Source organism: Zootoca vivipara, chromosome 8 (assembly GCF_965207765.1).
Source record: "Zootoca vivipara chromosome 8, rZooViv2.hap1.1, whole genome shotgun sequence".
NCBI classification, from domain to species: domain Eukaryota; kingdom Metazoa; phylum Chordata; class Lepidosauria; order Squamata; family Lacertidae; genus Zootoca; species Zootoca vivipara.
The window spans coordinates 58287007-58302349 of NC_142591.1; positions in this window are offsets into that span (position 1 = coordinate 58287007).

The following is a 15343-nucleotide window of genomic DNA, read 5'->3' on the forward strand; positions in this document are numbered from 1 at the left end:
AGGGTAGGGTAGCAAAAGAGCAAGTCATACAGTGTCTGTGGCATAGGAGCAAGGAAAGAGAGACACCGAGAGGGAAATGATGTTGGTTTAAAGCAATGGGAGAGGTCTGAGTAGATTGGGAAAGGAAGAACACTGAGGGGTTTGAAAACAAATGGGCTCTGGAATATTACCGGTAGTACAGTATGCAATCACATATTTGTGGAAAGTTACCAATCACATTTTGAATGCAATCTTTTCGTTTTGCATATATCACTGTGGACCAAAATAAACATGCAATTATTCATTGTCATTAATTGCATTATGACCCAGGTGACCCAGGTGGCGAGGGGACCCAGGTGGCGCTGTGGTTAAACCACTGAGCCTAGGGCTTGCTGATCAGAAGGTCGGCGGTTCGAATCCCTGTGACGGGGTGAGCTCCCGTTGCTTGGTCCCAGCTCCTGCCAACCTAGCAGTTCGAAAGCACGTCAAAATGCAAGTAGATAAATAGGAACCGCTACAGCGGGAAGGTAAACAGTGTTTCCATGTGCTGCTGTGGTTTGCCAGAAGCGGCTTTGTCATGCTGGCCACATGACCTGGAAGCTGTACACCGGCTCCCTCGGCCAATAATGCGAGATGAGCGCGCAACCCCAGAGTCGGTCACGACTGGACCTAATGGTCAGGGGTCCCTTTACCTTTTTAATTGCATTATATTTCCTAGAATAAATAGCAGCTGTATGGGGTGGTGGTGTCTGAATTGGGACCATGGCATGGGTGGCGGCAACATCCCCTTCGACCCCCTCCCCCCTCTGCTATTTGCATTTGCAGGAAAGGTCCCATTGCAAATAGAATCTGGGTTAAAATCCCCCTTCCCACACACTATGGTCTCGATCCCCATAGCTGCTGTTTTCTTAACAGCATCACATCTGCGTTTGTTTGGGAAAGATGCCAAAGTACAGAGCTTTAATTGTAAATGATTGTACAACTACCATTTACAGTGATAGAACTCAGTAAAATCTTTACTATTTCTAAATGCTAGATTTCTGTTAAAAAAAACACACACACCACTGTCCTGCAAAATACTTCCAGATGCAACAAAATGATAAAGTTGAAAGGAATCTTTGGAGTCTTTTAGTCCAGCTTGCAGTGGCAGCAGGAATCCCTTGACTTAGGCCATACCAACCAGATGCTGATCTTGTCTTATCTTAAAATCCTGTACAGGAAATGATTCCACAACTTTCCTGAAAGGCTTCTTCCATTGATACACTTACTACAAATCATAGTTCCTGGATTCCGTTGAGACCCACAGGAATGTCTATTTGCAAAGACAGGTCCAAATTACTTAAGAAAGGAAGAAAGAAAAAGAAAATATAAAATTAACCTAGACCAATGGACTCGTAAGAGTGAAATACAAATAGCCCAAAACGGGATTGATTTCTGCATAATGTGGTGGAGGAATCCCTCATTATTGATCAACTTTTAAAGCTCATGCACAGCGCTTAAAAAGATAAAGTAAGCAAGGTCAGATAATCAAAGCATTTAAATAGTAAAAACAGCAACTGCCACTGTAGACTGCTAAAGTAAATCCATAATACAAATTGCTTTAGCAAAAAGTGGATGAGCAGCTGATCTTCCTATTGAACTTTTATACTGTTCAGTGACCACACAGGGAAAAGGATTGGGAGACATGGCTTAAAGATCGATATTGAGTGAGATGTAGTAGGGATTCATTCAGAACATGAAAGAATTACAAGTATTAGAGAGTTGAGGTATCTTTTGAGATGTCATCAAGAAAAGATTGTTTAGCTCAGTTTATAACATCATATGTGTCATATGCACAGTAGGCATTAGTCAAATTTCTCTTTTGTTTTCATTGATCCAGTACGCTTCAGTAGGGTAGTCCAATCCGTCTCAAGGAAACTTTGAGAATGTGATGCTGCTCTATAGCAAAACAACAACTTTCATAAACAACAGGGAAACTGTTTATTATAATGAAATCAATATCATCTTTTTTTTAAAAAAAAATCTTTTTTGAATGTCTAATTCAGTGTGAGCCTTTTGTGCAGAATGATATATGTTCTCTCCAGTTTACCAGACAGCTTTTGTGTGCTAAACTCTTAGATGTGTATTATTAGGCTTTTATTTCATCTTTTTTTTTTAGCCTTTCTCTTGTTTTGTTGCTATGGTACATTTACAAGTTTGTACTGTGCCACATAGTTTGTACAATTTTTTTTGTGTGGGGGGGGGACTGTATGTATGATATTGCTGAAAGCTTCTCCTTGATATATGATGCAATACCTGCTTGATTCAATCAAAGCTCTGTTGCATTATTCCAGACTGCTCCCAGGCTAACTGTATGCAGAAAATTGCCTGTTAAATAGAAAGGACCATTTTAAATAACATGCTGCTTACTTAATATTGCTGATTAAAATGTACGACAATTAGAGTACAATCCACTTCTATGCAAATCAATCACAAAACTCTAATTGATTTTTTAAATCAATCACATTTGCATCCTTCTCTTTTACTAGGGAGCTTGGAGCACCATACATGGGCCTCATTGCATTCTCACAACAATCCTGTGAGGTAGGAATGACTTGTCCAATGCTATCAAGCAGGGATTTGAACTTGCCACTCAAACCAGTACAGTACTGCAATCTGACTCAAAATGGAGGTGGAGAGCACATTTGGGCTAGGATTTATGGGACTTTCTGCACTTACCATTTATAGTGGTATCATTGCTGTTTGATTTGCATCTTTTTTTGTTTTCCATGCCTAGTGTTCCAGAATTCACATCTTCCAGAAGTATAAAAGGTTAGAAGGGGAATTAGGTGTCTGACGCAGCTATGAAGAACCTGGCTATTGTGATGAAGTTTTGTCCCCAGCTAATGCTTGCTGCCATGGGCAGGAGTTTGAATCAGGACCATCACCTCTGCCTGCCACATCTCTCCACTAAACTGAGCTTGCAAACGGACAGAGGGAAGTTGTTCGAAACAGATGTCTCCCCCACCACAGTTGCCCATCCTTTCCCCTCTACACAGAAACCAGGATGTTGATTGTACACATGCCACCAAAATGAAAATATTGGGATCCATTCTGGATATTTCACAAAAGTCAGGGTTGTTGTTGTTGTTTTTTTTTTTTTTTGCTGCAGAACACAAAGTTCATTATTCCAGAACACTAACTGAATAATGACGTTTGGTATGTGGCAGCACGCCTAAAACTTTGGGAGAGGGGGGAAGCAACAACTATATGACTACAGTGGTACCTCGACTTACGAACGACTCGACAACCGAATTTTTCGACTTACGAATGGGGCAAATGGCCACACGCTTACGAATTCCTTGACATCTGAACGGAAACCGCGGCGGTTTTAGATAGGGTTTTTTTGACTTACGAATTTTTAGATGGGGTTGCTTCGACTTACAAATTTTTTCGTTTCCAATGCATTCCTATGGGAAATCGTGTTTGCAATGGCGCTTTTCGACTTACAAATTTTTCGACCTATGAAGGTGCCTTCGGAACGGATTAAATTCGTAAGTCTAGCCACCACTGTATAAATGGAAGGTGTGGAAAGCCCCTATCATAATAATAATAATAATAATAATAATAATAATAATAATAATAATAATTTATTATTTATACCCCAGCCACTCTGGGCGGCTTCCAACAAAATATTAAAATATAATAGTCCTTCAGATATTAAAAGCTTCCCTAAAAAGGGCTGCCTTCAGATGTCTCCTAAAAGTCTGGTAGTTGTTTTTTCCTTTGACATCTGCTGGGAGGGTGTTCCACAGGGTGGGCGCCACTACCGAGAAGGCCCTATCAGAAGTAGCTGCAGCTGGTGAACCAGCTGAAACTGAAAAAGGGACTCTGCACCAATGAAGCCACTTGGACCTCCAGTGACAAGGCTGAATCCAGTAATAGTAGGAGTAAGGCACAGACCTGCTCCATCAGGAGGGGTACAACTGTGTCTAGAACAGATTGGGCCCCTAAATCCTGGATATGATAACCACCTATGCACAAATATCTGTGTCTTTGTTAGGTTTCAGCTTCAGTTTATCAAACTTTTCCAAGCCCATTACCAAATCCAAGCACCAGTCTTTCACCTAGATACCCTCACCTGATTCAGGTCACAAAGAGGAAAAAAAGTTGAGTGTCATCAGCATATTGATGACATCTCTATGCCGCTCCTCAGCGGCCTCAGGTAGATGTTGAAGAGCATAAAGGACAATATTTATTGGCAGATCTTCATACTACAGGTGCCATGGAGCCAAGCAGAAGTCCCCCAGTGCTGCTGCCTAGTATTAGTTCGGTAGGTAGGAGTGAAGCCTGGATATCTCCATGCCACCAAATTCTACACCACAGAGCCAATCCTATGGGATACTGTGGTTGATAGCACCAAAAGGTCCTCAGAAAAACCAAAACAAAAGGTAGGAGATGGGAATCATAGGGATGTCTATGCACAGCCCATTCCATTCTCTATCGTTCCGGGGCTCATTCTGTTCCACATCCCAGTTCTTTTGAATCCTGGTTTAACTAGACACCCTTCTTGGATTAATCCCATGAAGGCGCTCCACATGATTAAGGGGGAAGCAGGGGTGCCACCCTGTTGTCATGTCCATCTTCCTGGTCTCACCCCTGCATCCATTGAGTGAAGGTCTGTAAGGAAGAGCCACCTGTAGAAACAGGAACATCCCTTCTGTCAAATCAGGTCATTGGTCCACTTAGCTTAGCACTGACAACATTAGCCAGCCGCAGATTCTAGGGTTTAAGACATGAGTCTTTCCCCAGCCCTATCTGGAGAAGTTACAGGTTGAACCTGGGACCTTTTACATAGAAAGCACATGGGCTGCCACCGAGATAAAGCTTCTGCCTCTGCCGTGCGATGGCTCCTTCATGTGGCTGGTTTAAATTGTAACAAAATGCTTTCCCTCTCTCTTGAGTTAATAGACACGTGAAAGTGGCCCTCAGAGTTATTTCAGTTGTGCTCCATGAAGTTTGGAACAGTTGAGGGGCAATTCACATCCTGCTTTGCTATAATGAATAGTTATTTAGAACTATTATTGGCTCCAGATTTGCAGCATGAATTGCTGATTACAGCAATTTTAGTGGTAAAATTGTGAAACAATATTCATAGTTGTCAGAAAAAGGTCAGCTTATTTGCATTCATTAGGAACCTGGAGGACCATGTAGCGTGCTTTTTCCTTTGGGATGCTTACAATTATTGATTTGTATACAGCCGTAGGAAAAATTAATTAGAATTATATTTCACTTACTACCAGGGGCTGTATAATATAAAAGCCGTACATTTATTATTTTTTTAAAGCTAGAACCAGAAAATGGAAATACTATTGTTGTTTTTCTTGGAGTGTAACTTTTCTAGTAGGCTACAGATCTTATTTACAACAGTCTACACTTGTGTGTGTTGAAACAAAACACATTAATTCCAATGCTGTTAGGACTTTGGTTCCCTTTTTGGCTTACTGTATATTCAAATCCACAAAACCCATTACAATCTATTGCAGCATAGGCAGTGTGTGTCTATCCACCATCCACCAAGGAGTCATTTCCTTTTCACCATAGCATGCTTGGTTATTAGAGGGATTGATAGGTCGATGCATAACTGCTGGTTTGGTCACTTTGATCTGTAAAACTTGCACTTCTGCAAGTGCCACAAAACGTCTGTTCCACATTTTTTTAGGAACCCTTCCCTTAGTGTTCCTTTGGAACTCCCTGCCTATTGACATAGGATGTGGGTGGCGCTGTGGGTTAAACCACAGCTTGCCGATCAGAAGGTTGGCGGTTCGAATCCCTGCAATGGGGTGAGCTCCTGTTGCTTGGTCCCAGCTCCTGCCAACCTAGCAGTTCAAAAGCACGTCAAAGTGCAAGTAGATCAATAGATACCGCTACAGCCGGAAGGTAAACAGCGTTTACGTGTGCTGCTCTGGTTCGCCAGAAGCGGCTTACTCATGCTGGCCACATAACCTGGAAGCTGTACACTGGCTCCCTCAGCCAATAATGCGAGATGAGCGCTGCAACCCCAGAGTCGGTCATGACTGGCCCTAATGGTCAGGGGTCCCTTTATCTTTTATGCTTTACATTACTGCACTCCTTTAGATGCCTACCAAGCATTTTCCTGTTTCAACAGGCCTTTACAGAAACATTGGCCCAGATTCAACTAATGTGGCATGCTAGTGGAACCTAGCGCTAGGCATTCCTTTACCACAATAGGGATAAAGGACACCTCACCCAAATCCAGGGTCAGGAGAAGGCCTAGAAGTGCATGTGGGTGAGGAGAAGGGGAATCATTTTGTCTAGGGAGCAGAAATGCTTACACTAATGGAACAATCAAAAGAGCACAATGTTGAATCCCCCCGTTGTTTGGTCACATCATTTATTTGTTTTTATTAAATTTATATTCCACCCTACACCTGTAGATATCAAGGCGGTTCACAACATAAAATTTCAATATATATATACAATACATAATACAAAGAAGAACAAAGACAACCCAATGACCCCCCCATTCCATAACATATTTAAAAGGGCATTGGATGTCAATCAGCCAAAGGTCTGGTTGAAGAGGAGCTGGTTTTAATAGTATTTTTTAAAATTAAATATATTGTTGCTGCCCTGGGCTCTTTTGGGAGGAAGATTGGATATAAATTTAACAGGTAAAAAAGAGAAAGATATCCCATGCTTAGTTGTCTCTCACATTAGCCCAGGTCTTTGGAGCAGCAGTGACAGTAAATTGGTTTGTGTAGAACAAAGGTGCAGGTGAGAGAGGGGATTACAAGTAAAACCAAGAAACCATAGCTTTGTGAGTATAGAGAATGACACCTATATAGACCACAGTGCAGAGTGAATGGTCAATGTTCGTGTTCTTCTAAGTATTCACTGTAAGCTTTATGAAGGCTCACCAAGAGCTGTTGCACATTGGAATCGAAACTACCGTGGAGCACGGAGAAGCAAGTCATGAGGCTGCAAAAAGCTAAGCGCAAACCTGGAAGCAAATGCACAGAGTCTTAATCAGAGGAAGAAGGACACTCAGATGGCCTCTATTGCTACCCTTGTGATCCAGCTTGCAATTGCGAAATGTGGCCCATGGTTATTGCATACTTCTGTGAACTTTTAACACTCTGAATGGATTAGAGTGTCTTATTTTGATTACATCCACATTGTTCGCTGTGATAAGATTAGGTTCTTTAGTCATTAAAAAAAAGTTTGGCTTAAATCCATTAAATTCAGGCATGCAGTGAGTGGAAAAATTTAGACTGCAGCTCTTCATATTGTGCATATGTGACACATGTTAGCAATTAATCAAACTATAGTCACCTCTAATTAACAGCAATACCAAAGCCAAAATATGGCAGAAACAGATGACAAAAGAATTGAGCGGATAGAATACCAAGAGAGGAAAATATATTCCAGGAACACTGAAAGATTTTTAACTGTGCTGTGGCTCTCTTAATGGCTGTCAATATCTAAGCAGTTATTAGAGAGCTTTTCCTACATTGGTGCAACTTCTGAAAGATTTATTGGTTGTATAGATTTGCAGGGATGGTTGTTGTTGTTTAGTCGTTTAGTTGTGTCCAACTCTTCGTGACCCCAGGGACCATAGCAAGCCAGGCACTCCTGTCTTCCACTGCCTCCTGCAGTTTGGTCAAACTCATGTTGGTAGCTTCGAGAACACTGTCCAACCATCTCATCCTCTGTCATCCCCTTCTCCTTGTGCCCTCAATCTTTCCCAGCATCAGGGTCTTTTCCAGGGAGTCTTCTCTTCTCATGAGGTGGCCAAAGTATTGGAGCCTCAGCTTCAGGATCTGTCCTTCCAGTGAGCACTCAGGCTGATTTCCTTAAGAATGGATAGGTTTGATCTTCTTGCAGTCCATGACACTCTCAGGGGTCTCCTCCAGCAGTGATGGTATATATGTAATAATGTAATGACAGAATGGAGTAAACATACACATACCTGTTTTGAGGCTTCAGAACATGGCATACTGAGGGAAAGGCTTGAAAGAATGGGGTTGGTGATTCTCTTTACAACAGCAACAGACTGTACAAAAAGTATAGTAATTTAATTCACTGAAATTATAAATGCTTTCATACATTACTATGTGTTTGAATTTGATTGGTTGGTAACCGAATTCTAGAGAGTTCTCTAGCAGTTCTCATATGATTGGCTAATGTTGGTCACATAAGAGATTTAGTGAAGGAGAGACTCCATTTATGTCAAAGTCTGGACATTGGTTTAATTTCCAAAGAAGGGTGTCAGTCATATACATGATTTTAGGTTCTCAGCTGCAATTTTACTACCCTTCCTTCAACACTGTTACATTTGTATAGGACTACTACATACCATACATAGTTAAACAATGAAATTCTCTCCCACAAGAGGTAGTAAGGCCACCAACCTGGATGGCTAGCAACTGTTGATGGCCTTATCCTCCATGAATTTGTCATAACTCTGTCTTAAAGTCATTCGAGTTAGATGTCAGCTGCATCCCATTGCTGACAGAGGGGGAGAGCGTGGAGAGACAGGAGGGGGATAATTAGGTAGGAATGCAGAACAAGGGAAGAGCAGCCTAGTTGCAGTAGAAGCCTAAGCTCTGAGAAGAAGGAGAATGAAGGGGAGAGTTCAAGGGAGAAAGCACAGACTGACAGCCACGGACAGGAAGTCCCTACAGACGGTGGTGAATACAGCACATGATATCATGGGCTGTCCCTTGAGTTTGCTAGATGACATCACAGGAGACCACTGCCTCAGGATAGTGAGGAAAATTCTCAGGGACAACTCACACCCTGGCCAGCACCTCTTTAATCTCCTACCTTTGGGCAAGAGATACAGAAGTATAGTCAGCCGCACCAACAGGTTAAAGAACAGTTTTTATCCATGGGTTTTTGGGCTGCAGAATGGGGAAAAAATGTTGTTGTTGTTGTTTAGTCGTTTAGTCGTGTCCGACTCTTCGTGACCCCATGGACCATAGCACGCCAGGCACTCCTGTCTTGCACTGCCTCCCGCAATTTGGTCAAACTCATGTTCGTAGCTTCGAGAACACTGTCCAACCATCTTGTCCTCTGTCGTCCCCTTCTCCTAGTGCCCTCAATCTTTCCCAACATCAGGGTCTTTTCCAAGGATTCTTCTCTTCTCATGAGGTGGCCAAAGTATTGGAGCCTGAGCTTCACGATCTGTCCTTCCAGGGAGCACTCAGGGCTGATTTCCTTAAGAATGGATAGGTTTGATCTTCTTGCAGTCCATGGGACTCTCAAGAGTCTCCTCCAGCACCATAATTCAAAAGCATCAATTCTTCGGCGATCAGCCTTCTTTATGGTCCAGCTCTCACTTCCATACATCACTACTGGGAAAACCATAGCTTTAACTATACGGACCTTTGTCGGCAAGGTGATGTCTCTGCTTTTTAAGATGCTGTCTAGGTTTGTCATTGCTTTTCTCCCAAGAAGCAGGCGTCTTTTAATTTCGTGACTGCTGTCACCATCTGCAGTGATCAAGGAGCCCAAGAAAGTAAAATCTCTCACTGCCTCCATTTCTTCCCCTTCTATTTGCCAGGAGGTGATGGAACCAGTGGCCATGATCTTGGTTTTTTTGATGTTGAGCTTCAGACCATATTTTGCGCTCTCCTCTTTCACCCTCATTAAAAGGTTCTTTAATTCCTCCTCGCTTTCTGCCATCAAGGTTGTGTCATCTGCATATCTGAGGTTGTTGATATTTCTTCCGGCAATCTTAATTCCGGCTTGGGATTCATCTAGTCCAGACTTTCGCATGATGAATTCTGCATATAAGTTAAATAAGCAGGGAGACAATATACAACCTTGTCGTACTCCTTTCCCAATTTTGAACCAATCAGTTGTTCCATATCCAGTTCTAACTGTAGCTTCTTGTCCCACATAGAGATTTCTCAGGAGACAGATGAGGTGATCAGGCACTCCCATTTCTTTAAGAACTTGCCATAGTTTGCTGTGGTCGACACAGTCAAAGGCTTTTGCATAGTCAATGAAGCAGAAGTAGACGTTTTTCTGGAACTCTCTAGCTTTCTCCATAATCCAGCGCATGTTTGCTATTTGGTCTCTGGTTCCTCTGGTTCCTCTGGTTTCTCTGGTTCCTCTGGTTCCTTTCTTGCCACTTCCTTATTTTGTCTATGTTCCTTTCTGTTTGGTTCTGTTCCCAAGAAAACATGTCAGAACATTTTTTTGAGGTTCAAAGTTTCACAAGTTTCCAGTGTCAGTTTTATGAATAGAATTTTTACATTTTTATTGCAAATGTCCATAGCCATCTGATTATTCTTCTGACTGCAAGAAATTCATATTTAACAGTCTAATGTTTTATGTATTCATTGCAGCAATGTCCCATTCCATGTGGAGCCCGATACATGGGAAGATTCTGGTTCACTGCACATTTTGGAGTTAACTGTTCCATTTTGTCTGCTTGGAACCATGCACAGAGAGCAACACTGAGCCATGTAATTAATCGACTGAATCACACATGGGTCTGAATTGTACTTTTGAGGTGGTCTGAGGGTTTATAAAGAAGAAGCTAGTTTTGAGAAGCCATTCCAATAATATCTCATTAAACCATGAAGAGTTTCCTCATTTGGGACATCTGTAATGTCACAACCCAATATACTGCATATTAACAAACTATTGTTAATTCACGCCATAATAAAAACTTTATGATCTGGAAGAAAAAATAGAGAAATTCCTTATGCTTTCCTTACTCATGCAACCTGAAGTAAATAACCGTCTTCTTTGTTTTAAACATACTAATGTAGGAATGTTGTTGAGACTGGACATGATCTTATTTGTATCTTTGACATGTGATCAAACATTTTCCAAAAGGCACGTTTTTTCACCTTAAGCCCTCTTGATACTTTAATGTCTTCATGAGAGTTTGTCAACCATATTACAAAGACCAGCATTATAATGATAAGAAGATATAGGCGGTGTCAACAGATTGCAAGGAAAATGTTCTCACAATGGGTGGAATCTAACAGAAGTTTTGATCTAGCTGCAGAATCTGCTAACAGAAGAGGAGGCTGGACTAAATCCCCCTCCACGTGGTCTGCAACAATCCCACAATCAGCTCCAGAGAAGTTATTTCAGAACAAGGTAGAAGGTGTTGATGGTCGTGGGCTGAGGACTGAAGGAAGAATCAGGGGGAAAAAAATGCTTCTCTCTGCTTCCATTAGCAGATGCACCTGCAAAATCAAAAGGCTCCCCTGGAGTGTAAGAGCACGAAATGGATTCCACATGTACAGGGATCTTAAGAATTGTGGTGAAATATTAGGAATTATGGGGGGGGGGAATTGGGAGCTTTATTAATCCACTTAGACATTCCAGGGGTGGGGGTGGGGAGTTGGTGCTATACTTGGAAGAATTGTTTTGCAAAAAGTGTGACTGTCCTGAGGAGAAATGTCAAGCAACAGGAGATGGTGGGTGGGAACGTGCTACTCTGAGTATGCTTAGAAACACCCCCCCCCCCACACACACAAAATTCTCTCTCGCAACCCAATTTCCTTTGGCATTCTACTTTTTTAAAAAATAATCCAAATAGGAGGAAAATCAGTTTCTATTGTGGAAATGAATGGAGAATTGCAAGAGCCCTTATCGAACCTCCCTTCTGCCCAACATGGCTTTGGATAAGGGGGATACAGAGGTGGATTTTGGGCAGAGCAACCAGTTCCATTGCACTGGGCGCAGAGACTAGGGGGTACCACAGGGTGCTGCAACTATGACATAGTGAATTGAGCAGAATGGTGGGTGAGAGGGGGGTGGGATTTTGGCCTTGCACAGAGTGCTGCTGAAATTTGAAAGACCAAAGTCTGCCCATGGTGAATAAAATGTTTTCCACCTCTCCCCAGCCTAGGTCTGTATCGTTTGAGCTTCTGCAGTTATTCTCTTCCCAATACAACAACTTTCTCCTCATCCAAAAGTTCCTCTCACAGCTGAGCCACCCATTGTTTGAGAGGGGACAGATTGACAGCCCTGTGCAAACCTCATGCTTCCCCACAGAAAGTAACGTTTATTAAGTTTATTTATTTTAGTAAGTAATTTATAGGCCGCCCTTTGCCAAAAGACCAAAGGGCAGTTTGCAACATAAAGATAACACAATGGCCATACAATGGAAGCATTTTAAAACAATTATTTCAATACAACTCATAATAAAGGCAGTAGCATTAAACTACAGTAAGCCCACACCTTATGTGAGGGTTACATCTGGGGATCGCGTCTGGAGCTAAAATTGCATATAGTCAAAACCCATTGGGTTCAATGCTGGGTGGGAGAGCCAAAATCATTTTTCCTGGAACCCTTTCCACCTTCTTCTTCTTCTTCTTCTTCTTCTTCTTCTTCTTCTTCTTCTTCTTCTTCTTCTTCTTCTTCTTCTTCTTCTTCTTCTTCTTCTCACCATCACACATATTATGCTGAATGCACTAGTTAAATGTGTGTGGGCTTGCTGCATTCATAAATGACTACAGTCACCATTCTTTTCATCCCAAAGCATGCTGGGAAGCAGGGCCGTCTTAAGCGGGTCGGGCGCCGTGGTGCGCAGATCGCTCCGGCGCCCCTGCCCCGCCCCGTTTCTTCCCGCGGCTGGTGGGCGGGTGCAGCGCACAGCGTGGTATCCGTGCGGCTTCGCCGCGCTGCGCCCCCTGCCAACCCGGCGCCCCGCGCTACCCAGCCTACCCCTAGAGCCGGTCCTGCTGGGAAGATGTCTGTGTTCATCTCGGCAGGAATAACATTCCTCAGGCCTGGAATCATCACAAAAAGCCCTTCCATGTACCACAGCACTGTGCTCTTCATTGTGCACAAGAACCACCAATCTGCTATTTTTAAGGTACAGGCAGTTTGATATGGGAGAAAGCATGTAGGCCTGAGAATGTAAGTACCTTGGAATTTTGCTCTGGGAAAGAATTGGCAACCAATGAAGTTGTTTTAAAATGAGAGTTATATACCCTCAGCCTGCCACTCCCATAACGACCCTGGATGTCACATTTCGAACTGTCATTAAGGGCAGTCCCACACAGAGCACATTACAGTAGTCCAACCTGGACATTACCAGAGTGCGGACAACTATGACCAGGCTGTCCCTATCCAGGAAAGGCAATAGTTGGTACACCAGCTTGAGTTGGTCATAAGCATTCCTAGTCACTGAAGACTTCAAGTAATGATAATAATGATAATGATAATGATAATGATAATGATAATGATAATAATTTTATTATTTATACCCCTCCCATCTAGCTGGGTTTCCCCAGCCACTCTGGGCAGCTCCCAACGGAACACTAAAAACAGAATAAAACTTCAAACATTAAAAAAACTTCCATAAACTGGGCTGCCTTCAGATGTCTTCTCAAACTTAGATAGTTGTTTATTTCCTTGGCATCTGACGGGAGGGCGTTCCACAGGGCGGGTGCCACTAACGAGAAGGCCCTCTGCCTGGTTCCCTGTAATTGCACTTCTCACAGTGAGGGAACTGCCAGAAGGCCCTCGGAGCTGGACCTCAGTGTCCGGGCCAGACAATGGGGGTGGAGACGCTCCTTCAGGTATACTGGGCCGAGGCCGTTTAGTGCTTTATAAATGAGCACTAACACTTTGAATTGTGCTCAGAAATGTATTGGGAGCCAATGTAGATCTTTCAGGACCGGTGTTATATGGTCTCGGTGGCCACTCCCAGTCACCAGTCTGGCTGCCACATTCTGGATTAGTTGTAGTTTCTGGGTGACCTTCAAAGGTAGCTCCACGCAGAGCACCTCACACTAATCCAAGCAGGAGATGCACCACTCTGGCGAGACAGGTAGGGTCTCAGCCTGTGTATCAGATGGAGCTGGTAGACAGCTGCCCTGGACACAGAATAATGATGGTTCAAGGAGCCATATTTACTCATAAGAGTAAATACAGTGGAACCTCAGTTTACGAACACCTCGGTTTACGAATTTTTGGTTTACGAACGCCGCAGACCCATCTGGAACGGATTAATTCACTTTCCATTACTTTCAATGGGAAAGTTCGCTTCAGTTTATGAACGCTTCAGTTTATGAACAGACTTCCGGATCCAATTACACCCATGCTTCGGGTTAAGTACGCTTCAGGTTGAGTACTCCGAGGACCTGTCTGGAACGGATTAATCCACTTTCCATTACTTTCAATGGGAAAGTTCGCTTCAGTTTATGAACGCTTCAGGTTATGAACAGACCTCCGGAACCAATTGTGTTCATAAACTGAGGTACCACTGTACAGGTATAAAGAGTAAATATAAGGCTAAAGAGTAACTGGCAACTATTTACTTACACAACACAGGACCATAGGAGTCTGCCTTCTAGTGAGCCAGACCATTGGTCTATCTAGCTCAACATTGTCTACACTGACTGGTCGTGGATTTCAGATGGGATTCTCTCCCAGCCCTACCAGGAGATGCTAGGGATTGAACCTGAAACCTTCTGCATGCAAAGCAGATTCTCTGCCTCTCCCTTCCTCAAAAGAAGAGCAAAGAGGTGTACTTTGAAACATACGTTTGGGGTTCCAGTTAAAGGCTATGTTTATCCCCAAATCATCTTGTTGCTTTCTGCCCATTTAACATGCATCATAGGACTTAGTGGGAGCCATTTAGAAGAGTCCTGTGTATTATTATGAGAGCCCCTCTTTTCTCTATATCCAGAAAAAATGAGTGAATAGATTCCTCATTGCAAGGGCTGATAATGACTTCTGCATTTGGCTGCTAGTAGTGATTTGATTTTTTTTCCAGAGGTTGAACTTTATGAAGAAACATGAGCAATACTGCAAAAAAGGCCCAGAACAATCAAATGAAAAGTTCAAACAATGCACTAAAACTCTTCTGTCAGCGGAAAAAAAGAATATTCAGGCTTTGCAGCAAAAAATAACGCCAGTTTATTTGAAAGAAAAAGGGTTGCAATTTTGGAAGGCAAAGGGGCGATGGCAGTAATCATAAGAGGCCCCAGCCATCGTAAGGGGGTTGACTTTGGTGAAAGTCCAGGTAATACCCCTGTAATTCCTTTGGGGGGTGGCAAGGCAGGGAAAACGAATATCTTAGCTATCTCCTCTGACATGGACACATTTGAAGGCCTATGGGAGGGATGAACAAGAAGAGACAGCCAGGAATCAGACTCATTTTAGGCTCTGGGATAGCTCAATCAGTAGAGCACGAGACTGTTGTGGTTTTGAGCTCCACCTTGGGCAAAAAACCATTTCATTGCAGGTGGTTGGGCTAGATGACTAGATGACCTTCCAACTTTACAGTTCTATGATTCTATGATTCTGTGTCCAGGGGATACTGACAGGCAAAGGGAAGTGTGTTAAGAATATAAGGAGAACCGGCTGGATGAGGTCAATG